Genomic DNA, 24,182 nt, shown 5'->3' with positions numbered 1-24,182 from the left:
ACATTATTTTAACATAGTATATGGCAACACAGTGAGGTAGTGGCTAGTGTGGTATTCTGGGTTCAGAGAACCTACCTGTTTGCATTGAGATTGCATCTTTTATTCCTTGCACATACTGGACCAACAGACAAGTGTGTTAAGGTTGCTAGCAATTCCAAATTGGCTATGCATGACAATATATGTTTTGACAAGGGTGGGCCATGCAAACACATATCAAGGCTGTTTCCTGCCTTGCATTTAGTGCTATTAGAATACACTCTTGCCTTACTGTCCACTGTGTCTTTCAGCCAACTAGGATTAAATGGTTTTGAAAATGTCACGCTATTTTCATTATTGTTCATACTGTTATTGCAGCAAGCACTCTGACCATTTTCCCTGCCCTCTGAATTCTCTTTCTGTTCTCAGTATCCAGCAGTGGCTTTTGGTGCCACTTCTATTTTAATCAAATTTTACTTCAATCTCATGGGATCAGATCTTGAAGTGGATGTGATGGACTCGCTTTTGGGAGTTCATTTTCACTGGTATTGCCAGTGGTGTCTGTAGTGGAGCTAGGTGGCTACCTGACTTAGAACTGTTATTATGTTGGTCTGGAATTTTGTTTTCAGGTTTCTGTGATTTGGATTCTTCAATAACTAATGAAAAGAACAAAGCGGGTGTTCTTTTCTGGAGAATCTATATATATAATTCACTAAGGCAAGACAACCATAGAAAGCACGCCGGAAGGGGCGTGGATTCACTAAGCCGCCGACAAGTGAGACACCTATGGCGCACGCAAGAATGAGCCACGCCCACCAACTCCAAGACCATTGGATACGACGACAACTCACAGAGCCACGCCCACCAACTCGGACGCGACGACACAGAAAAACAGGCGTCATTTATATTCGTCTGTCGTAGAGGTCACATGCAGCTCCGACCCACGTTGACTGTTAATAGAGGCATGTTTCTCGCGGAGGTGAATCGCCATATGCGGCGTGTAAAACTGTTTGCGAGGGGTATCTCAAGGGATCCTTAAAACGTTCCTTTACAACTGAGGTTAAAACACAATGAAGTGAGCAGTCTTTAAAAAGACCACGTGCACTATAGCAAACTGTTTTACACGCTACATACAGCAATTCACATCCGGGACAAATATGCGTCTTCTTAGATACTCTTGCACTTTGTACACACCCCCTCCCACCGTGGTCGGGTGTCTTGGTGGATTATATATAGAAAGGCAGCCAAAACCGCACAGAGCAATGAAAAGTCTACGTGAGTCACAGGTGCATCTGGACTGTACAAAGACGACACATGAGCAGGCAGTGTATACTGAACAAGAAATCAGCAGACTAGCATGACGGAGGGAGTGGAGTGGATGTCCTTCTCCTCTCCTCCCTTTCCACCCTGAGCGCCGCACGGACGATTGTGTGTTGGTTTGTTCCGTGCATTGGTTAAAACCCAATGAAGGAAGCAGTCTTTAAAAACCAATAAGCCCTGTGCCTCTGTTTCATTACCGTCTCACCTGCTTCACCAATGCAGGCCCCGCAACAAGCGATCTGGCGGCGTCATTCCCATGACCGCGGCAGCCAACCGGGTAACCAAAGTCTTTGGGTTCAGGGGGAGTATGGTTACAAAGCTGAAACTTAAAGGAATTGACGGAAGGGCACCACCAGGTGTGGAGCCTTTCGCTTCATTTGACTCAACACAGGAAACCTCACCCGGCCCGGACACTGACAGGATTGACAGATTGATAGCTCTTTCTCGATTCTGTGGGTGGTGGTGCATGGCAGTTCTTAGTTGGTGGAGCAATTTGGCTGGTTATTTCCGAAAACGAACAAGATTCTCGCCTGCTAAATAGTTACACGACCCAACAGCGGTCGGCGTCCAAATTCTTAGAGGGACAAGTGGCTTTCAGCCACGTGAGATTGAGCATTAACAGGTCTATGATGCACTTGTATGTCCGGTACTGCACGCACGATACACTGAATGGATCAACGTGTGTCTACCCGGCGTGGGTAAGCCATTGAACCCCATTCGTGATGGAGACCGTGGCTTCCAATTGTTCCCCACGAACGAGAAATTCCCAGTACGTGCGGGTCATACGGTCACACTGATTACGTCCCTGCCCTTTGTAAAGCCCCCCATGGTCGGGTGACTTGGTGGATTATATATAAAAAAAAGCAGACGGAACCGCAAAGAACAATGAAAAATCAACGTGGAAACCGACTGAGGAGGTGTTTGAAAAATTAACAGTCAACGTGACTCACAGGTGCGTGTGGACTGTAGACAGACGAAAGCTACTCTGGTAGGGAGTTGGGGGCGGGCACATAAGCGGGCAGTGCGTACTGAACAAGCCCCGTTCAACCCCGTCCTTCACTTTGGAAGGAGAAAGCGCGACGCCGCTCCTCCAATTTTCAGTCACGGACAATTGTATGTTGGTTCGTAGTGTGCATTGTTGCAATGTTACTTGTCTTGGTGGTTTATTAAATTACGGATTTTTCAAATGTTTATTTTTTCCTCTGTGCTTAAAAATCATTTAAAAAGCGGCCTGATTATGCGGCGTATGCTACGCCGCGGGTTGGCTAGTCTTTAATATTTTAACTACAAACTGTTTATATTACATTTTAATTATTTTGCTCAAAGTAACCAGGATGAGCTGAATTTACAGGACAGCCATTGCAAGCATCCTTCAGTATTGTACTAGTATTTTATGCATTTGATTAAGTCAGTTTTCAATTACTTTATTACATGGAAATGGGAAATAAGTATATTCTACAGAACCTGTTTTAATTCATTTATAACCTACGAACAGATGGATGACATAGGACTAGGGATTACATAGAACTAGGAATTAGTTAACAGCTTGGGAAAGGAAGGAGTGCGGAAGTAATTAAAATATCAAAAACTTTGACAGATGGACAATCAAGTAAGTACAATGTCATATGTCCTAAAACCCTACGTGTGCATATTAACTTAAATATGATGGACCAAAAAAGAGGATAATAGAAGATAAAGAAAAGCAATGACAGAGATCAAGAGATCATCTGTTTTGGATGTCAGAAAACATAACCATGAACAACACCAATCACTAAACCAAAAGAATCCCAGAACACGTACTCCTGTGTAAATCCAGACTTTGCTATCTCTTCTATTTTCGATTATATTTTCTTTTAATTGGTATTGTTATACATTAATAAATATCACATTGCTTTTATTTTATATCTTGCATATTTCATCTAAAATGATTGAAAAGGGTATCAATTGTGAGTCTGATGGCTACTGTCATATTCACAGGGTTTATCATGGGTACTGCGGTAAAAGCAAGACTTTGTCGGTTAGTAATAGGCATATGACCACAAGAGTTGTGCTTTTCTGTATGTCACATGTATGTTAAAGCTGGTGATAGTGAATACCTATATCGAATATCTTACTAAGGGTGTTCCCACACTAAGCACGTTGGTTCCGTAATGTGCCCAAGCACAATTGTCCCCCCTCCTTACTCCCTCACTGACCTGCATTAACACTGCTTTTAATGTTCTGGGCCTGGAGACGCTTTCGTTATGACCATGTGACTTTGTGTAAAGACAAAACAAGATCCGAACACAGAGTGACAGCATGAATGTCAAAATGATTTTACTTATTTTGTGGTTGTTTTGGAGTCGTGTAAGGCACAATAAAGCTCTAACCACTTACAGATTTATTGAGTCTGCAGTGCAGAGTTTTGCTGATAATTGTGCTGCACGAATGAGAAGATTTTTACGATGACAAATGATATTAAGGGAGGAATATGCAGCTTTTCCTTACAACTTCAATTAACGTTAATGTGTAAGGTAACAATAAAAACCTGTTTTAACTCAAAAGATATTGATAGACAGATAGATAGATAGATAGATAGATAGATAGATAGATAGATAGATAGATAGATAGATAGATAGATAGATAGATACTTTAATCCCAAGGAGAAATTCACATACTCCAGCAGCAGCATACTGATAAAGAACAATATTAAATTAAAGAGTGATAACAATGAAGGTATAACAGATAGACAATAACTTTGTATAATGTTAACGTTTACCCCCTGGGTGGAATTGAAGAGTTGCATAGTGTGGGGGAGGAACAATCTCCTCAATCTGTCAGTGGAGCAGAATGGTGACAGCAGTCTGTCGCTGAAACTGCTCTGCAGCATCTTATTGCAGATGTTGAAGGATGCCAGCCTTCTAAGGAAGTATAGTCGGCTCTGTCCTCTCTTGCAGAGAGCATCAGTATTAGCAGTCCAGTCCAATATATCATCCAGCTGCACTCCCAGGTATTTATAGGTCTATACCCTCAGCACACAGTCACTTCTGATGATCACGGGGTCCATGAGGGGCCTGGTCCTCCGAAAATCCACCACCAGCTCCTTGGTTATTGAAAGAAAAAAAGAAATTTCACTATCATTGATGTCATGTCTGTTTTTTGTGCTCAGGCATGTTTAGCAAACACACTGTTCCCGAATGCTACTTTAACCATGCTCGGGCCCACCTCTTCCAGGCAGGCCTCGACACGGTATGGTTGGCCCAGCACAGAGCATTCACACTAGTCAAATGAACTAGACTTTGTGGGGTTACATGCGGACAAACATGCTCAGGCACGGAACAAAAGGCCATTGTGAATACAACCTAAAAATATTGTAAAGTGCCTGGCAATTACCTTACTCGAAACTTTGACTGGATGAGATCTCTGTGCATGTGTGTGTAGCTCTATCCTATGTGGAATATTGCAGAGTGACTGGCAGTTGGCACCACACATGACTTTGTCTGGATAGAATCACAATGTGTATGTGTATATATCTCTGTGTGTTTGTTAATCCTCAAGGGCAAGAGTAGATAAGCCCAATAAATGTTCCTGGTAAGCCTTGTAAATTTTACGATAATACAGTGGGACATCCTGACCCAACCTTCAGACCAAATTAAAAGGGTAAAGTATTTGAAGAGTATTTTTCTGTTCAGTAGTATATTTTGTTTATTTTTATATGTGATTTTGTGCTTCAGTTTAACTATACCTTATTTGTACTTGTGTATTTCTTGCTGGTCTTCTAAGTGGAAATTCTCTTCTCTAAAAAATAAGCTGAATTGACCAATTGTGATACAAACCTTATTTATAAACATTCAGAAAAAGGCCAGCTTGCTGATTCAAAGTGACTTACATTCACAGCATGAGGAAACTGAACTTCTGACATTTGTATATGAATTAAAAAAATGTTTTGAACAAGGGCACAAAAACAATAAACTGATAAAAGAACTCACAGATAGTGAATTGTCCATCTGCTGCCTCTCACCAGACTGACATTTTTAAAAACACTTTCTTCCCATGTTGTGGCTACTTCTGATTTAGCCCAAGTGAGCTATGTGGGTGTAATGTAGCCACTAGGCAGTTTCAGACATAACCTTAAGGCAAGGTTCACATGGATTTATTTAGAACTATCACTTCTTTGAATTATTCTCCGTATGGCCCTTCCGTTTACTTGGATTATTACACAAGTAACAAAAGCAGTAACATATACAGTAAGTCCACACAAAATAACCCATAAACAGCTGGTCTACCTGCGTCCGAATATTGTGGCATACTATTGCACTTTACTACACAGAAAGCCATTCTATCTGGCCATTGTGTTTTCCTTCCATAAAATATGAAAATGAGGCTTTGCCTCACAAATCTAGCTCAAGGCCTAACCCCCAAACTATAAGTAGGCAGTGGACTACTCAGGCACAGAAAGGGGAATGTCTAGAACCAAAACAATTTTGAGTCTTCAGGAAACCAAAAATTAATAAAGATAGAGAAATTGTACACACTCTGACTGCTTAAAAATGATGAACATTAATTACAAAGAAAATATAGACTCACCATACAAATTATAAGGATCACTTGTATACCTTGTTATCCATGCAATTCCTGTGGCAGCAGCATGGTGCATAAAATCATGCGGAAACAAATCAGAAGCTTCTGTTCATGTTCAAATTAAACATGAGAATGGGAGACAAAATGTTATCTTGGTGATTTGGGCTGTAGCATGATTGTTAGTGTCCTACAGGTCAATTTGAATATTTTTGTAACTGCTAATCTCTCATACAAAACAATTTCAAGAGTTTACTCAGAATGGTGTAAAAAATAAAGAACACCCAGAAATGCCTTGCTAATGAGAGAGTTCAGTGAAGAATCACACTTGTTTGAGCTGGTTCGGGACACAATTTAAACGTCTTGTAATGGCTACTTCCAGCATGATGATGCACCAAGTCACAAAGTAAAAGGTGTCTCAATGAGGTCAGTGTTTTCCAGTGGCCTTCCCAGTCACTAGATCTGAATCCTATAGAACAAATTTGGAATGTTGTAGAATAAGAGATTCACAGTGTGAATGTGCAGAAATTATGCAATCATGTCAACATGGACCAGAATCTCAATGGAAAGTTTTCAACTTCTTCTGGAATCCATGCCAAGAAGAATTGAGGCTGTTTTGTGAGCAGAAGGAGGCCTTACCCAATATTAGTATCGTGCTCCTAATAATTTGGTCAGTGAGTTTATATTTACACAAAAAAGAACAAAACAAGTTTATCTAAAAAGACAACACAGATCAGACAAATCCATTCCAAACTCCAATAATCAAAATCCACAAAAAACAGCAAGAAAATATGTTGAAAAATCCTTATGTATCAATGGCACTTATAATTCAAGAACTTCACAGGCTACTTTCAGTGCCCATCTGCAGAACCTGCTTGGAATATATAGGCAGAGGGAAGCCATCCAGCTTAAATATCATTGTGGCCCCACCTGAAACTCTATATAAAGGGGACAGGGCACATAGCTAAACATATTAACACAAAAATAAAGAAAATAGGTACATAAGTAATACATAACCAAACAAATATTCAAAACATAACAAAAATATAATACACAAAATAGTAATTTTTAAAGATTAGCAAAAAGAACACAATATATGACACTACATTTAAACTAAAATACAACACTGTCAGGTGCAAGTTTCCTTTCGCTGAACTTTGGAGGGGCCTGCCTATGCTCCATACCAGCTCTTCTTCCTAGCAGTCGTTTGCCAACTGACCAAGCCACTATTCAACAAGAATAATTAACCTGTTCTTGCTAAAGCTATCAGCTTTCTAAAAAGCAGTTGTGAAAGCAGGCATATACTGTATACGTGTCAAGAATCAAATTTAAAAATGAAAAGAGAGGGCCAAAAATATTGTGAAGCAAAATGAATCTGAGTTATGAAAAACAATGTGCAAAACATTGATCATGAGTCAAAGAGCTAAGTGTTCAAAAAAAGAAGGTAAAAATCTGACACTAGGGCCTATTTGTTTAGAAACTAACTACACTAATAAGAGAGGCGTTTTGTATCAACTGAGGGATAACCAGAATACACAATTACCACCATATTTATACATGGTCCCTTATGACATCACAAGGGTGATAATGTGGTCATGTGACCAGTGCTACGCAATTGTGTAAATAACCAAAATAAAGAAGGTATAAAAATACTACAACATTATTTACAATTTCAATTCAAAAAGTTAAAAATAAAAATTAAAATGTATAAATGTACAATTCTATATGAAAAAATATATAAATGCAAACATACATGTATAGAATTGTGTGTATACTAGAATATTCTACCAAAACAAATTATTTAACTTAAAAAAAATGTTGTAGATGCTGCAGTTGTGTTTTTATGTTAACTGATAATAATACATGATTTAAAACATTGTTTTATAAAATACAAAATTAAAATATTTAGAAAATATGAAAGCTATAGCAAATGCATGGAAGAAATATGAAAGCACCAATAAAAACAGCTAGCTGTTGAGAACTGGGAATCCCATTTTTTGACTTTTTAGAGAATGTATTGTGCCCTGAATAATTACTTTAGTTTAGGAGAATTTATATTCTGAAAGTTTAATTTGGAAGCTTCATTGTTATGTATAAGATTTTAATTGTTTTTCTTTAAATTTTAACAATCTCACATGATCATTTTGAAAGCTACCATGAGAAGATGATTGCTATGGAAGCCTGTTTGGGTCCACCTTCCTGATGTGATCTGATTAATTGCAATGAGTGGTGCAAGCTCATTTGTCTAAGATATGGATTCAGTTAGTAAACCAGTTCCATTTTAAAGTCTCATTTTCGGTATTCTGATTTTGACTCTTGCTCTTTTGATTTAACTCAGTCTTTGTCTTAACATTTTCGCTATGGTTGTTTAGTAGATTTCTAATGAAAGGCTCCTTGCAGTCTTCTTCTGACAATATTCCAGTTTAGCTCTCAAATTTAGAAAATCAAATTTAAGTGTTCTGAAATTTTTAGTTTTGGTTTCCAATGTTATTCTTATTTTGCAAGAAAGAAATCTTTCTCATTCCAGAAGGAAGGATACAGTACATCTCCTAGATACCTTTTTTTAACATCTGAGCAGTGCTCACCAACACACAGTGCCAGGACTCACACCAGGGTTGTTGCTTTGAGGGAAAAAAAGATCAGTGGGTGCTTGAGCTGTGGGTCATTTATGTGACTATCATAACATTGGTTAAACCTTTATAGCTAAAAATAAGTAGATGGTACACCTAAAAAAAGACATGATGAAGAAAAGATAACAAAATCAGCTAAATAACTGTCTTCTTGTCTATTACCCTAAATAATGGTCAAAAGCAAACAGAGTCAAAACGGGACAGAAAACACAATGCTAGTGTAATGATTTTGAATGAACACACACACTTGCCTTAACAGAGCACAGGAGTCACTTTATTTTCACTCGGAACGGAGCACATGTGAACAGAACAGCTAGTCGTGCTTCTGAGTTACTAACAACACACGTTATGACGTAATGACATTTTCTTAAAGGTATACACTCATTACATCTCCCCTTTTCAGTTTTTTTCTTTTCTCTTAACAGAACGGAATTGAATATTAACATTCCTAGCTACTGATAAATTATCAACACCTTCCAACAAAGCCTTATTTCCAGTTTTCTCACTGCTTACTCTAACCCCATAGAAAAACATTGTTACTTAAATCTATAAACCCTTATGACCAATATATTGCCCTTTACCATCTTTTTTTTTTTTTTTTTTTCACAAATCTAAACTGTCCACTAGTCTGCTCAGTCTGCCAGATCTAGTCACGAATAGTCCTTTGTGGGTCTTTGGGGCCTGAGACAAAGTTGTCCCCATATGCACTGTAGACGTAGGCAGCTGTTCATTTATTTGTTCTGGTTAAACTTCGCAGCGTTGCTCCTTGATGTGTCTCAATGACAAAAGATCGAGGAGTTGTACTCTCGCCTCTGACCACAGCAGCTGTTCCCCAGGTCTTTTGATGATCCAACTTTGTGAGCACCGCATCACCTGACCTTAGCGATGGCAAAGGTCTAGCTCCATTGTGATGATTAAAGTAGAAAGCTTGCTTTTGCTTTTCCATGGAATCTTTTCTCCTCACATCTTCAAGATTTGGCCACTGAGGCTGAAGATGTGCCTCAAGCAATGAAAGCGTTGTTTTAATCTTTCTGCCCATAAGGAGTTCAGCTGGGCTTAAACCCGTTGTGATGCAAGGTGTGGCCCTGTAAATCATCAGAGCCAGAAGAGGATCTTTCTATTGCAGAATTTTCTTCGCAATCTGCATCCCTCTCTCTGCATGTCCATTTCCTTGAGCGTGGTGTGGACTGGAGGTGATGTGCAAAAAGTCAAATTCCATTGCAAATTCCTGGAACTCAGTACTCACGAACTGAGGACCATTGTCTGAAACTATTTCATCAGGGCAGCCAAACATGGCAAATAGTGCCTTCAGTTTTAACACTATTTCTGAGGTAGTGGTTGCTGGCATGTGAAGGATCTCAAGAAATCGAGAGAAATAGTCTGACACAACAAGGTAAGTGTGCTTATTATACTCACACAAGTCAATAGCTAGCCTTTCCCAAGGTCTGTCTGGAAGGGATGTCGAGATGAGAGGCTCCTTTTGCTGTGTCTGTTTCATCTCAAGGCATATTCGACAGGACTGAACCTTTTGTTTTATTTCTGACAAGATGCCTGGCCACCACACCGATATTCTGGCCCGCTCCCTACACTTTGTCAGACCTTGATGTCCACCATATATCCTGTTTAGAATATCTGCTCTCAAGACGTCTGGAATTAACATACGGCTTCCTCTTGTCAGTATTCCATTGTGCTCAGACAGCTCGTCCTTGAAATGGAAAAACTGTTGAACTGCCACTCCAACGTTGTCTATATATTTTGGCCATCCTGACCTGATATACTTCAGTACAATTTGCAGGTTATTGTCAGCCTTTGTAGCAGCCCTAATGGCTTCAAGTTTTGGTGGGCTTGCAGGCATGCATTCAGCAAATGCAACACTCCACGTCGGTGTGTGTGTTGAGATCGTTTTCCTTGTATGCTAGTGGGCTTCGGGATAGTGTATCAGTCACCACCAAAGTGTTTCCTGGAGAATATTCTGCTGTCTGTTTAAATCTCATTAGCCTCATAAGTAGTCTCTGACATCTTAATGGAACACTGTCCAAGTCCTTCTTATTCATAAGAGGCACTAACGGTTTGTGATCTGTTACCAACTTGAAGTTTTCAAGGCCTATTAGGTACTTTTCGAATTTTTCACAAGCCCAGACGCTCGCCAGACATTCTTTCTCAATCTGGGCATATCTGGATTCTGCCTCAGACAAACTGCGTGAGCAGTATGCAACCGGTTTCCAGTCGTTCTCATGCAGTTGCAATAGTAAACCACCTATGCCATAACTGCTGGCATCAGCTGACACAGCAGTAGGTAAAGTCACATCATAGAACTTCAAAACTGGAGAAGTAGAAAGGATGTCTTTAATGCGCTGAAATGCTGTCTCCTGGGGACTGGCCCAGGTCCATGTACGTAGCTGTTGACCTCAACAAGTCATACAGTGGTTTGCCTTCTGTTGACAAATTAGGAATGTACTTGCCTAGGTAATTAAACATCCCCAGTACCCGTTTTAGCTCCTGAACATTGTATGGAGGTGACAGCTCACGGACTGCTCTGACCTTCTCAGGATCGGGTCTCACACCTGATTTGTCGAACAAGTGACCAAGGAAGTGAAGCTGATGTTGTCTCAGCAGACACTTTTCACGGTTCAACTTCAACCCAGCAGACTCAATTCTCTTTAATACATTGGTAAGCTGTTTGTCATGCTGTTCCATGGCGTCTCCATACACCAATATATCATCCTTATACACCGATACTACATCAAGCCCTTGTAAAGTTTCCATCATCTTCCGCTGAAATATTTCTGGGGCACTGGTGATGCCGAAAGGAAGACGTTTAAAGGAGTACCTTCCAAACGGTGTTATGAAAGTGGTTAGTTTGCTGCTTTCTGGGTGTAACGGTATCTGCCAAAAACCTGAGGCAGCATCCAAAGATGAGAAGACTGTTGCATCATTCAGTTTTGCAATTTTCTCCTCTGCAGTTGGAAGAACTTATCTTTCCCTTTTTACAGCTTCATTCAACTTTTTCAGATCTACACAGATGCGAACCCTCCCTTTCTGTTTAAGCACCGGCACAATGGGTGCGCACCAGTCCGTAGGGTCTGTCACTGGCTCAATGACCCCATTCTCTTGTCACCTTCCTCATCAAAGGCGAACGATTTAAATATGTGTTCGGCTTCTTTACCCATGGCGTAGATTAATGAACTGACCTGTACTTCACCGTCTTCTTTATCCAGTTTGGTAGCACTCCTAAAGCACTGAAAATGTAGCTTCCAGTCAGCCCACTCATTCGGACGATCAAATGAAAAACATTCCGGAGGATTGAACCTCGCCATATTTTCGAGGCAATGTGCTGGTCAAGCACTTCTGACACCATGTAATGATTTTGAATGAACACACACACTTGCATTAACAGAGCTCAGGAGTCACTTTATTTTCACTCGGAACGGAGCACATGTGAACAGAACAGCTAGTCGTGCTTCTGACTTACTAACAACACACGCATTTCATGTCTGTTCCGTTTCTACAGTAATCTGTGTAAACACATTGTTAAAACAGAAACTTTTTTTTATATTCTAGTAGTAGATGACAAAATGTAGGTATAAACTATATAATGTATGAAGCCTGAAGTCCAAATATCAAAGAAATATTTTCACAAAAGGTACAAATATAAGACAACAATTGCGCTTTTATTCAAAAATATAGCTGCAGAAAAAACAGCCGCCTTAAGATGTGATATTGACACCTACTAATTATGACTGCCTCTGTAGCGCAATACATTCGGCCACTGACTGGGAATCAAAAGGTCGTGAGTTTGATTCTGCACTAATCTGTTTTGAGGAGTAAACTGCTCTTAGTCTTACTATTTTAGAATAAAAGCAAACATTTGATTTCAGTCTGTAACAGCCCGTGTAATTTATGATCCTTATAAAGGTTAGCTTTGTTTTTTTTTTTTTTACTTTTCATTCTCTCAGTCGCGTTCAGAATCAATCCATACAACCCCATCTGACACGGCTGTTTTCACATAAAGACGTGCTATAGCTCTGCAGTGTACCACGACTAAGAGCAGTTTACTTCTCAAAACAGATTAATGCAGAATCGAAATCGCGACCTTTTGATTCCCAGTCAGTGGCCGAATGTATTTCGCCACGGAGGCGGTCATAATTAGTGGGTGTCAATGTCACATGTTGAGGCGGCTTTTTTTTCTGCAGCTATATTTTTGAATAAAAGCGCAATTGTTGTCTTATATTTGTACCTTTTGTGAAAATGTTTCTTTGTTATTTGGACTTCAGGCTTCATACATTATATAGTTTATGCCTACATTTTGTCATCTACTACTAGAATATAAAAAAGTTTTAACAATGTGTTGACACAGATTACTGTAGAAACGGAACAGACATGAAATGCGTGTGTTCCAAATAACGATCTATTATTTCCACTCTAAAACTCCATTTCACTCCCAGATACTCAATCAAGGCATGAGTTGAGAGAAGTTCGTGCACGTTCTAAATTGGTGGGGGGATGGAATAGCCGGCTGCTCCTAGCTTCTCTTTATCAGCACATTTAGAGGACAAAGGACGCTGGCGAAGAGGTGTGAAGGGATTTAAGAAGCGATTTAAGGTGGGACGGATTTACAAGTTTTTTCGTAGGCTCTGGTAATTCTAGTGTTAAAGGCATACACTCATTACAGCTTGAACACATTTTTTTTCCTATTCTTTCCTCCATTTCTTCCATCACATTAGCACTGCATAGTTTTTGTTGGCCTGCAGTGTAATAAGAGGGTCTGCCGGGTAGCATATAAAAGGTGGAGTGAGGTGCCAAACCTGATACTTATATACACCTGTGTGGTTGGAAATGTGGAGGGCAAAGATGAAGTAGCCTGGAAAAGGTGGTGATGGATGGAGAAGGCAGGACATGACTGGCTGCATCTACAAAGAAACCATATGGTGTGGCTAACACTGACTCAAGAGTAGGTAAGGGTCACAGTTTAAACACTACGTTAGTGAAAGTTAGAGAAAAAGGGCTATACAGCAGAATAACTGCATAAAAAACAAACATTTGTGTACAAAGATGTACAAGATTCAAATATTTCATCCATAATAGATAACTGGTTGTTGTCCAGTTTGAACCATTTGTAAGCGAATATGGCTTTATTATTGTTGTAGAGTTAATAAAGAATATAAGCTATGCTATAGCTATTTTTTATTTTTTACTAAAGTGTTAAAAGTATTATAGACAACAGTTCATGGTAAAAATATTAAAAAGTCTTTTTTGTTTTAAATTGAACGTTTGATCTCTGTAATAGCAGATTGCCTAAACCATACAAAACAGCAAGTGTTGGTGCAAATAAGCATGTTTTCTTTTGCTGTGTACTATGACCATCAAAGGGTCAAGCACTTAACATGCTGAATTTTCTATGTGCATGTAAAAAAATGCTTTTGAACCACTGGATACTTTTAACTAGTTAACATGTACTGATATGATCTTTCAAAGTGACACTGGACAGAGAAGGGATAGGGGTGTTTCACCTTCGGCCTGACAAGCAGCTCCAAGTGACATAACATGGATCAGAATATCCATGCCTTGAGCTAAGTTGGCATAAATTCAAGGAAAAAGCCATACGGAATGTCGCAACAGATTGGGTGTGTTGACCAGTGCCTGCGGTAACAGTTGCTGAAACATCCAGGTTGTGTGGTATGATTGTCACATTAGCTTTAGTTCTGCTTTTGGTGTATTAACAATGTTAAATCTATCATGTACAATGAGTGAAGAAAAGTTTAAACCTCCTCCTCTGTTGCCTTTTTGCTCTATCTTGTTAACTGGGATCTAGAAAAATAGGAGGAGGCGAAGTTACAGTAGCAGTCAAGTCTCGGTAAAGTTGAACTGTAGTCCCGGAAGCGTCCACTGCAGCTGCAAGAAATGTCTCCTTCACAGACAGTAGAGTGCAATGAACAAAAGTTGGGGTGGAGGATATACAGTATGTGTAGGGCTACACTACAAAGAATATTGGTGTGGAAATAAAAGAATTTATGTTTTTCGACTTGGTCGCCCCAAAACACATTCACAATAAAATACCAGTCTTTGAAAATTCTGCATTTAATTAAACACCAGGTAGGTGACAGACAATCAGTCTTTTTATATAATGTTACCGTGGCTGTTCATTTGTCTGTCCAGGATTTTAAATCACTTGTGGCTCAAAAACCATTTGACCTAATGACCTGAAATTTGGTACACATATACTACGTGATGTCTACTATCCGCTTTTGGGGTGATGATTGACCTCCAAGGTTATTACTCATTTTATTTTATTGTAAAATCAACTCTTGGCAGCAGCCAGCTGGGCGGCCGTGCGGCACATACTGTATGTACGGGCACCGTTTACATCTCTACCACCTTCGTCATCACTTCCCCTACCTCTTCATATCTTAAATCATTCTTGAGGCCAATTGAAGACTTAAGTGCCAGCTTAAGTGAAAAATTAAAGAAAACGTACTAATTGCAACACAAACACTGACTTAATCATTTTTAACGCGAGAAGATGCCGACAAAAGAAGAGAAGAAGCAGACCGCTAGGGTGAGAAAAGTAGAGCTGCTCAGGAAGCAGTAAGTGCATCAACTTCTGAGCAAACGAAAAAGAGTATGAAAGCTATGAGTGCTCAAGTCAAGTGCATTCACTGCACATTATCATGCAATGTGCCGTTAATGGATGACAAATATTGAGGAGGCATAACTACATAACTTAAATTTGAGTAAGTGCACAAGTAAATAAGGGAAGAGAACTTGTGTGGGCACCAGCTGGTTGTTCATAGTTACTTTTGTCCAAAATAAACACACAGTTAGCTGTTCCCTTCATCTGTGTGAATATGTATTACAGTCTGAACTGCTAAAAAGCTGTATGCTAGTACTATTGAAGAGGCAAAATAAAAGAGAGCTGTTTAATCTTTTCTCCTTCTGTCTTCTCCATGGTCTTTAATATCCATTTTGGATACAATATTTTAAATTAGTAACCTCTTGTTTACAGCTTCTGCTCTTTGGCATGCATAAATAACATCTTTGGAAGTCTTGATTCGAAGATATTTTACCTTTTCAAATGTCAAATTGCATTGCTTTGCTTCAAAATCCGGCTGCCAATTATGACTTTATTAAATGAAAATAAGAAGAATGAGAAGGACAAAAACAGGCTATTTTATTTATTTCAAAAACTTCTTTTTCAAGAAAAAATAATTTTAAGTGGCAAACCTTCTTATGACTGTGACTTTGGCATGGTGGAGGTGTGGATATACATCAACAATCCTTGGAACCATGTAATTGTATGTTGTGTAATCCTGACAGGATCACTTATGAAAAACAGGTCCTAAACCAGGGACCAGACAAAGGATAATCCAAAAACTTGACTTAACACAATGTTCTTAACACTAGAATTACAAAAGCTTACGAAAAAACACGTAAATGCAGCCCACCTTAAATTCTTAAATTGTCCTGTAAATGTGTTGATAAGCACAAGCAGCAAGCAGCCTGCTATACCATCATTCCCACCACCGCAGAAAGAGCAAGAAGTTCTCCCAGTTCAGGGCTTGATTATTTGTGAGTGAGCTACCTAGAGTTGCAGAGGGTAATTAATTTCATGTGTTTTCTGTGTCTACAACAATCTATGTAAATACATCGTTAAAAGAGAAACGTTTTTCATGTTTTAGTAATAAATGACAAAATGTAGACATGAACTGTATAATGTGTGAAGACTGATGTCCAAATATCAAATAAACACTTTTACAAAAGGTGCAAGTATAATATGTCAGCATCCGTGGTGCAGCAAAAAGAACTGCTGACATGTTATCCAGAGGTTGCAAGTTCGAAACCAGCTTTCTCGCAAGTTTACTGTTTTGAGTAGTGAGCTGCTCTTATTGTTAATATTATACAATAAAAACATAAATTTGATTTGAGTCTGTAACAAACAGTGTACATGTATGGTACTTGTAAAGGTTAGCGCTTTTTTATTCAATTTTATTCTCTCAATTGTGTTCATGCTTGCCCCAATCTGACACTGTTAGTTTACAAATAAAGACGTGCTATAACGCAGGTGAACTCAGATGAGAATGAGTGTTCTCTAAGAGAACAGAAGCCCTCCCTACAATACAGCTGCATACAGCTGCACCAGGCATAAAGGCAAATGTTGGCACCATTTGGATGCAGGAAGAGGTCTAGTGTCAAACTGCCAGTCAGTCTGCTCCACACCTGTCCTTCAACGAAGCAGCACGGCTTACGGAGCTCACCAACATATCGTGCAAAGTCCTGTTTGTGATTATGTTTTGTAATGGTCATAACAAAAGAAACCTTTATATGTTACTTAAATAAAAGCCAGATCGAATGTTATTTACCTTGATTTACCTACAACGTAAAGTCACAGGTAGACTTCAGAGCTTCCTCTGTTCAATTGAAACGGGCATGCTCAGAAAGTACATGTGTACTGAAGTGACTTCAGCTGCAGGTGTTGTCAAAGCAGACTCTAAGTAGAGAATTGTTCCTATGCTAATCATAATAAATATCATGTCCAAATAAAAAGTTTTTCTTAAGTACAGGTACCAGAGTACCTTATGTTTAATGTTGTAGTCTTTTCATCAGGTCAAAAGTCAAATAACAGAAAGAACCAGGAGATGAATAAGAGAACTCATGAACCAAGAAGAAATTAGAAGTCAAAACCAGTCCAATATGAAAACCAAGAATCATCCTCATAATACCAGCCTAAATCCAAATTCCGTAAAGTGTTCTGTTTCTAGCTACCACACACAAAAATTCACTGAATTTTTATCCTCAAACTTAAACATCAGGAACAGTGTACCACCATTGTATATACTGATTAAGCCTTGATGTTATGTAGTTCAACTTCTTGATGGCACATGGCCACAATACTGAAGTATTGAACTTCAAATGAAGTTTCTCTGATGTCTTTAATTAGTTGTGTTAGCGAATTAAAGGAGTGGATGAATGAGAACTACTTATCTTTAAATACAGACAAAACAGAGATGTTAATTGTTGGAGGGAATGACGCTGATCACAACAATATTTTGTCATCATTTAATTCAGTTGAAATCTCAATTAATTTTACTGAATCAGCACGCAATCTAGGAGTTATCTTTGATTCTAGCATGTCATTTAAAGCGCATATTACAAAGTTGTCCAAAACATGTTTCTTCCATCTTAAAAATGTTAGGAAATCAAGGCGATTTCTAAATAAACAGGATTCTGAGAAATTAATTCATGCATTTATCTCTAGTAGGATTGACTACTGCAGTGTTCACTGGCTGTTCAAACTGTTCTCTATAAAGCCTCCAGTTAATCCAAAATGCGGCTGCAAGAATTATTACAAGAACAAGAAAATACAAACACATAACTCCAGTTCTTAAATCCTTACACTGGCTCCTGGTTAAGTTTAGGGCAGATTTCAAAATCCTCGTTTTAACATATAAAGCATTAAATGGCCAAGGTCTGGCTTACTTGTCTGAACTTATCATGACTTACAAACCTGAGCGCACATTAAAATCTTAAGATGCTGGTCTGCTTATGATTCCAAGAATTAATAAAATAACAGTGTGTTTAGTTACAGGGCCCCTAAACTGTGGAATGGTCTACCTGCCACTATAATAGATGTTCTTTCGGTCTCAGCTTTTAAATCCCGGCTGAAGACTCACTACTTCAGTTTAGCATATCCTGACTAGAGCTGCTGATTAACTGTATATACTGCATCTCTGTTGTTAGTCATTAGCACTAAAACATAAGTAATATGATAGTTATAATTGGATACTAACCTTCACCTATTCTGTTTCTCTTCTCGGTACTCAAATGTGGCACTTGGTGCCAAGGCCCACCTGCCAGGTTGTTTTGCCTGCCTATGGTAAAATCATCCCTGATGGAGGATCGCAGGAATCATGGGAAAAAGGGGTCCTTTCATCGGATTGGCTGGCCCAGCACTGTTTCAGCAGTAGAATGGCCAAATGGGGGAGGCAGCTTGATGGATGAGGTCTCCAGGACTCTAAAAATATCCAAATTTTATTATGTGATATCATCCACTGTTAAATTCTGCTCCATATTTCAAAATTGTTTATTTTTATACTGTATTGAGGATTTGTTCTGTTCTGTGTACTGTATTGTATTGTATTGACCCCCTTCTTTTAACACCCACTGCACACCCAACCTACCTGGAAAGGGGTCTCTCTTTGAACTGCCTTTCCCGAGGTTTCTTCCATTTTTACCTGCAAGGTTTTTTTGGGAGTTTTTCCTTGTCTTCTCAGAGAGTCAAGGCTGGGGGGCTGTCAAAATGCAAGGCCTGTTAAAGCCCATTGCGGCACTTCCTGTGTGATTTTGGGCTATACAGAAATAACCTGTATTATATTGTACTGTATAATACTGCCACTACCATAATAAAACTACTATATATATATATATATATATATATATATATATATATATATATATATATATATATATACAGTATATTACAGCACCATCAACAAGATTACATCTAAAAAACATGAAAAATTAAGATTTAAATGATCCAAAACCTCAATAACAGCCAGCTCAACAAACCTTTAAAATCCTACAGGCTAGTTAGGAATCCATTATTAATGTTATTAATTCTTGTATTCGCGTGATGGCAGCTGTATCTCACAAGAACATAAGAAATTTGGCAGAAAAATGGAGCTCATTCAGTCCGTCAAGCTCATTTGTTAGCTAATAGCTAGGCTGTCCCAGAATCTCATCCAGAGAGTTCTTAAAGGTTCGGCAAGGTTTCTATTTCAACTGCATGTATTGGTAGTTTGTTCCAGATTCCCATAACTCTTTGTGTAAATAAGTGCTTCCTGGCTTCAGTCTTAAATGCATTTCTCCTTAAGAACCTTTAGGTTTTTATGGTCTCCCTATGGAGGGGTTGCTTCAATCCCTACTTCTGTTACCATTTTTCTCTTTCCTTGAAGCTTTTATAGTAAATCCCTTCTTCAGAAGGCAGCATTGTAACTTCTGCAATGGTGTTGTTGATAGTTTTGCAATGGATGTAGTCCAAAAATGGTTAATTTTATAACTGACTCAATGAATTTTCCGCTCGAGTCTGACATGGACAATTTCTCATAGTTCCAGTTATCCTGTACATTTACAATAACTTACCTGTCAGTGAATCAGAGAACAGCTTCTATGACCCAAAATTATCTTAATAGGACTTCATTGGAGCTTGTGGGTGGTCGACTGGTCAAAGGCGCCAGACTCAAGGCGTTTTCAGTACGTTCCTCAGAAGAAGCAATGAAACTTCTGCAATGGTGTTGTATATTGTACGATAACGGGTATTGTCCAAAAACGGTTCAGTTTATAAAGGACTCAATAAAATTTCTACTCAAATCTGACGTGCACAATCCCACATAGATCAAATTTTTTTGAACATTTAGAATAACTTACCTATCAACGTGTTGGAGAATAACTGGTGTTACCCAAAAGTATCTTAAAATTATCTGTTTTGATGGAGCTGGTGGCTGAGTGGTCTAAGGTGCCAAACGCAAGGATTTCAGGTCTCTTCTTATTCTTTGGGTCTTCTGGTCTCCCTATGGAGATGTGTGTTCAAATCCCACTTCTGACAGTTTCGTTCTTACAAAATGCAAACAGTAAAACTTCTTGAATAAGGTTGTTGATTGTTTTGTACTGCATGACCTCCACAAAGATTTTACTTCTCTGTGACTAAAAAATATTTTCTCCTTGAATCTGATTTACATAATCCTTGGATATATCGATTTGTTTGAACATGATGTATAATGTTACTTTCCATGTGTCTGAGAATTCCTGGTGTTTAGTGAAAGTACCTTAATACACAGGTGTCGAACTCCAGGCCTGGAGGGCTGCAGCGGCTACAGGTTTTTATTCTAACCCTTTTCCTAATCAGTGACCTGTTTTCACTGCTAATTCACATTTTAATAGCCCTGTTAGAAGGATTCAGTCCTCTGAATTGATTCCTTTCCTCATTAAAATGCAGCCAAACAGAAATGAGATGTGAAACGAGCCATCAGATGACCGTCTAAACTGGTGCTTCAAACTCTAATCAGTTTTTTAATGAGAAGCCAATTCTTGCTGTTAATTAAACTCGTTATTTAATTCCACGGCTTGTTGTTGCTCTCATTCTGCCACAGCTGACATTTCCAAAACTATTGATTTTCTGTTTTTCATAACAACATTGTCAAGGTGTTTTGGTGAGTTGAGAGATCAACCTTACTGAGACCTTCACCTTTCTTTATTTTCAGATATTGTGTGATGTGGCAGCTTGTTTTGTGTCTCATTATTATTTGGTTGCTAATGAAGGAAAATGAAAGAACGAAAGGGCCTGAGTCAAGTTAATTACAAGAAGTAATCAGCAGCAACAACTGGTCACTAATTCAGAAGATGGTTAGAATGAAAACTTGCAGCCACTGCGGCCCTCCAGGACTGGAGTTTGACACTCCTGCCTTAATACATCCTTCCTTTGCCAGCACCTAGTCATGTCAGGATGGAGTAGAAGTCTAAGGTGTTTAAGAACCATAGGGTTTTATGGCTTCCCTATGAAGGAGTTGCTTCAATCCCTACTTCTGGTACCATTTTTTTCTCTCCTTGAAGCTTTTTTGGAATGTTCTTCAGAAGGCAGCATTGCAACTTCTGCAATGGTGTTGTTGATAGTTTTGCAATGGATGTAGTCCAAAAATGGTTAATTTTATAACTCACTCAATTAATTTTCCGCTCGAGTCTGACATGCACAACATCTCATAGTTCCAATTTTCTTAAACATTTAAAATAACTTACCTGTCAATGTGTCAGAGAATAGCTGCTGTGACCCAAAATGATCTTAATAGTACTTCACTGGACCTTGCAGATAGACAACTCAGCATGGCTGAGTGGTTCCAGACTCAAGGACTTCAGGTCTTTCCCTACCCTCTGGATGTTCTGGTCTCCCTATGGAGGCGTGGGTTCAAATCCCACTCCTGACACCATTTTACTCTCCCCATGAAGTGTTGTCATTAAGTCTTTCGGAAGGAAGAAAAGAAACTTCTGGAATGTGGTTGTTGATCATTTGGTACTGTATGATCTCCTAAAGCAGTTTGTTTTTCAATAACTTGAATACTTTTCTCCAGGAGTCTGATTTGCACACTATTTGGAAGAGCCAATTTCATCGAACATGCTACCATATTTTCCTATGCATGTGTCTATGAATTGCTGGTGTTTCCCGAAAGTACCTACACAGGACCGTTTTTCGGTCAACTGTTTGTCATTTCATGATGGGGGAGTTTTCTAAGGTGCCACAGTCAAAGAGTTTAGGTTTTTCACCAACTGCTGCATGTTCTGGTCTCCCTATGGAAGCATGGTTTCAAATCCCACTCCTGACACCATCTTTCTGTACCCATGGAGCGTTTTCAGTATGTTCCTCAGAAGAAGCAATGAAACTTCTGCAATGGTGTTCTATATTGTTCGGTAATAGGTATTGTCCAAAAACGGTTCAGTTTATAAAGGACTCAATAAAATTTCTACTTGAATCTGATGTGCACGATCCCACATAGTTCCAATTCTTTTTGAACATTTAGAATAACGTACCTATCAACGTGTCGGAGAATAACTGGTGTTACTCAAAAGTATCTTAAAAGAGTCTCTTTTGATTGAGCTGAAGGTCAAGGCAGGATGGCCTGCCTTGTTTAACTCTGATGTTAGCTCTTTTAGGGCTAATTTTTATTTTGCTTCTTTTCTCCCAGGGCTGAATATTTTTCCAAAAACTTTTTTTAAAAAAGAACACAAAGCAACATTTAACATATGAAATCAACAAAAAATATTTACTTTTGACAAATGCTACTGTCTTGCATATTGTATGAGACTGCATACTATATGATTTCACATACATACCACATACATGTTACACATCAAAGTCCTGCAAAGTATGATATCACTCAAAGCAGCCAATTGCATACATTGCCACATTGCACTGCTTATAATATGCGTTGCACTGGTGCCTCATTTTCAATTTTCTGTTGCTGCACTTTCTCTCATATATTGTTAGTGTGTACTATAGAGAGACAAGTCGCATGTTTGACAATGTGCCATGCCACTGCCACCAAGTTTTCTGCCTGCATGAAAACTGTATTTTCACCTCTTTTCATCTTCAGCCTGTCTGGCTTCAACTGTGAAGGCATGTGTCTCCTGTTTACCGTCACTGTAGCTCCATGAACAATTCTAGTCATGTATAAAAATTGTCCATGTACACAACATGACCCAAATGTTCACAGCCCTGAAGCAGCTCCAGCACAACCTGACTTGTCAAGGGACAGTTCTCTCTTTGAAAGAAATACTTTCCTGTATATGTAATTACTTTCAGGCAGAAACCAGTGTTTGCTTCTGCCACTACAAAATCCTTAATGCCATACTTTGTGGGCTTGTCTGGCATATATTGGCAGAAAAAAAGGTGTCCCTTGAATTTTATCATAGATTCATGCACAGACAAATCACGGCCAGGCTGATAAAATTGTTTATATGTTGGTTCCACAATGTCAAGTAGGGGCTGAACTGTATACATGGGGTAATATCCTGGCTCACCCCTTGGGATTTGCTTCTGGTTATCACAGAAGTGAATAAAAGCAGCAGCATGTACCTATCACGCGGCATAACCTGTCCAAAGCCACCAAGGGACAAAGCACATTTGGACCAGTGCTCCCTGAAGTTATATCACCAGTCTAGTCCCATCTCTATTTGTAATGCCACAAAGCCCTTCATCTAGTCTTTTGTTGTGGGTTTCCACTTTGAAAAAAGAGAATGCGGTGCAAGCGCATCCCGCGATTCCAAAAATTGCTCTGCACACCTGTTTGTCTCGTCTGACCGTAGCTGAAAAGCAGCATCAGGAGAGAACAGCCTGAAGTAGTCCAGCAGCTGGTAATGTCATTTCCAACAGCAAGCCATGCTATCTTGTGAAGTCTGGTAGCCAATTTGGCTCCCATGGATCAATGTCTGGGTATTCCTCCCACACGAACCTTGCTGTAGGTGCATCGGCTGTGCAAATGCGCTCAGCTGGGGCGGCATCGGCTTGTATCCGATCAGCTGATGCCAGTTTCTCACTCTCTTGCTCAATCTCCTTATCACTGTCCACAAAATTAGATTCTGTAAAATCAGAGTCCGACTCAGCGACAATGCGCAAAACATCGTCTTCTGAGTATTTTCTTTTCTGCACCCACTTCGCTTCCGCGTGAGATATCGATGCCATCATGCCTTTGTTTACCTTTGTTTTCATTTCGTAACTTACGCACACGCAAGGATTAGATGCCGAGTCAATGAGTCTAATATTCCTCATGGAGAGGAAATGCCTGTGATGTAACAGTGAGTTTTGTCACCATTAACAACTTATTGTCGCCGTCTACCCCTGTTAATTTCCATTGGTGTTCCTTAAGTTGAAAGAATTCTGCAGGATGTACTTTATCCATATCTTTGAGAATTTTGAAGACTTGGATTAGGTCCCCACACAGTCTTCTCTGCTCAAGACTTAACAGGTTTAATTCTCTCATTAATAATTTTTGCTCTACACATATAACTAGGATATTGTTCAGTGTTAGCCATTATGGATGTAGTGAGAAGTTAAGCAACGTGACACCTTAACCAAGAAACAGTGTCATTTTGCTTAACTTTGCCCTATACATATGTTACATGAGCATAATGGGAGTGCAGTAAAGCATATATAAAATT

This window comes from Polypterus senegalus, chromosome 2 (assembly GCF_016835505.1).
Source record: "Polypterus senegalus isolate Bchr_013 chromosome 2, ASM1683550v1, whole genome shotgun sequence".
NCBI lineage: Eukaryota > Metazoa > Chordata > Cladistia > Polypteriformes > Polypteridae > Polypterus > Polypterus senegalus.
Note: the sequence above shows the minus strand (reverse complement) of the source record.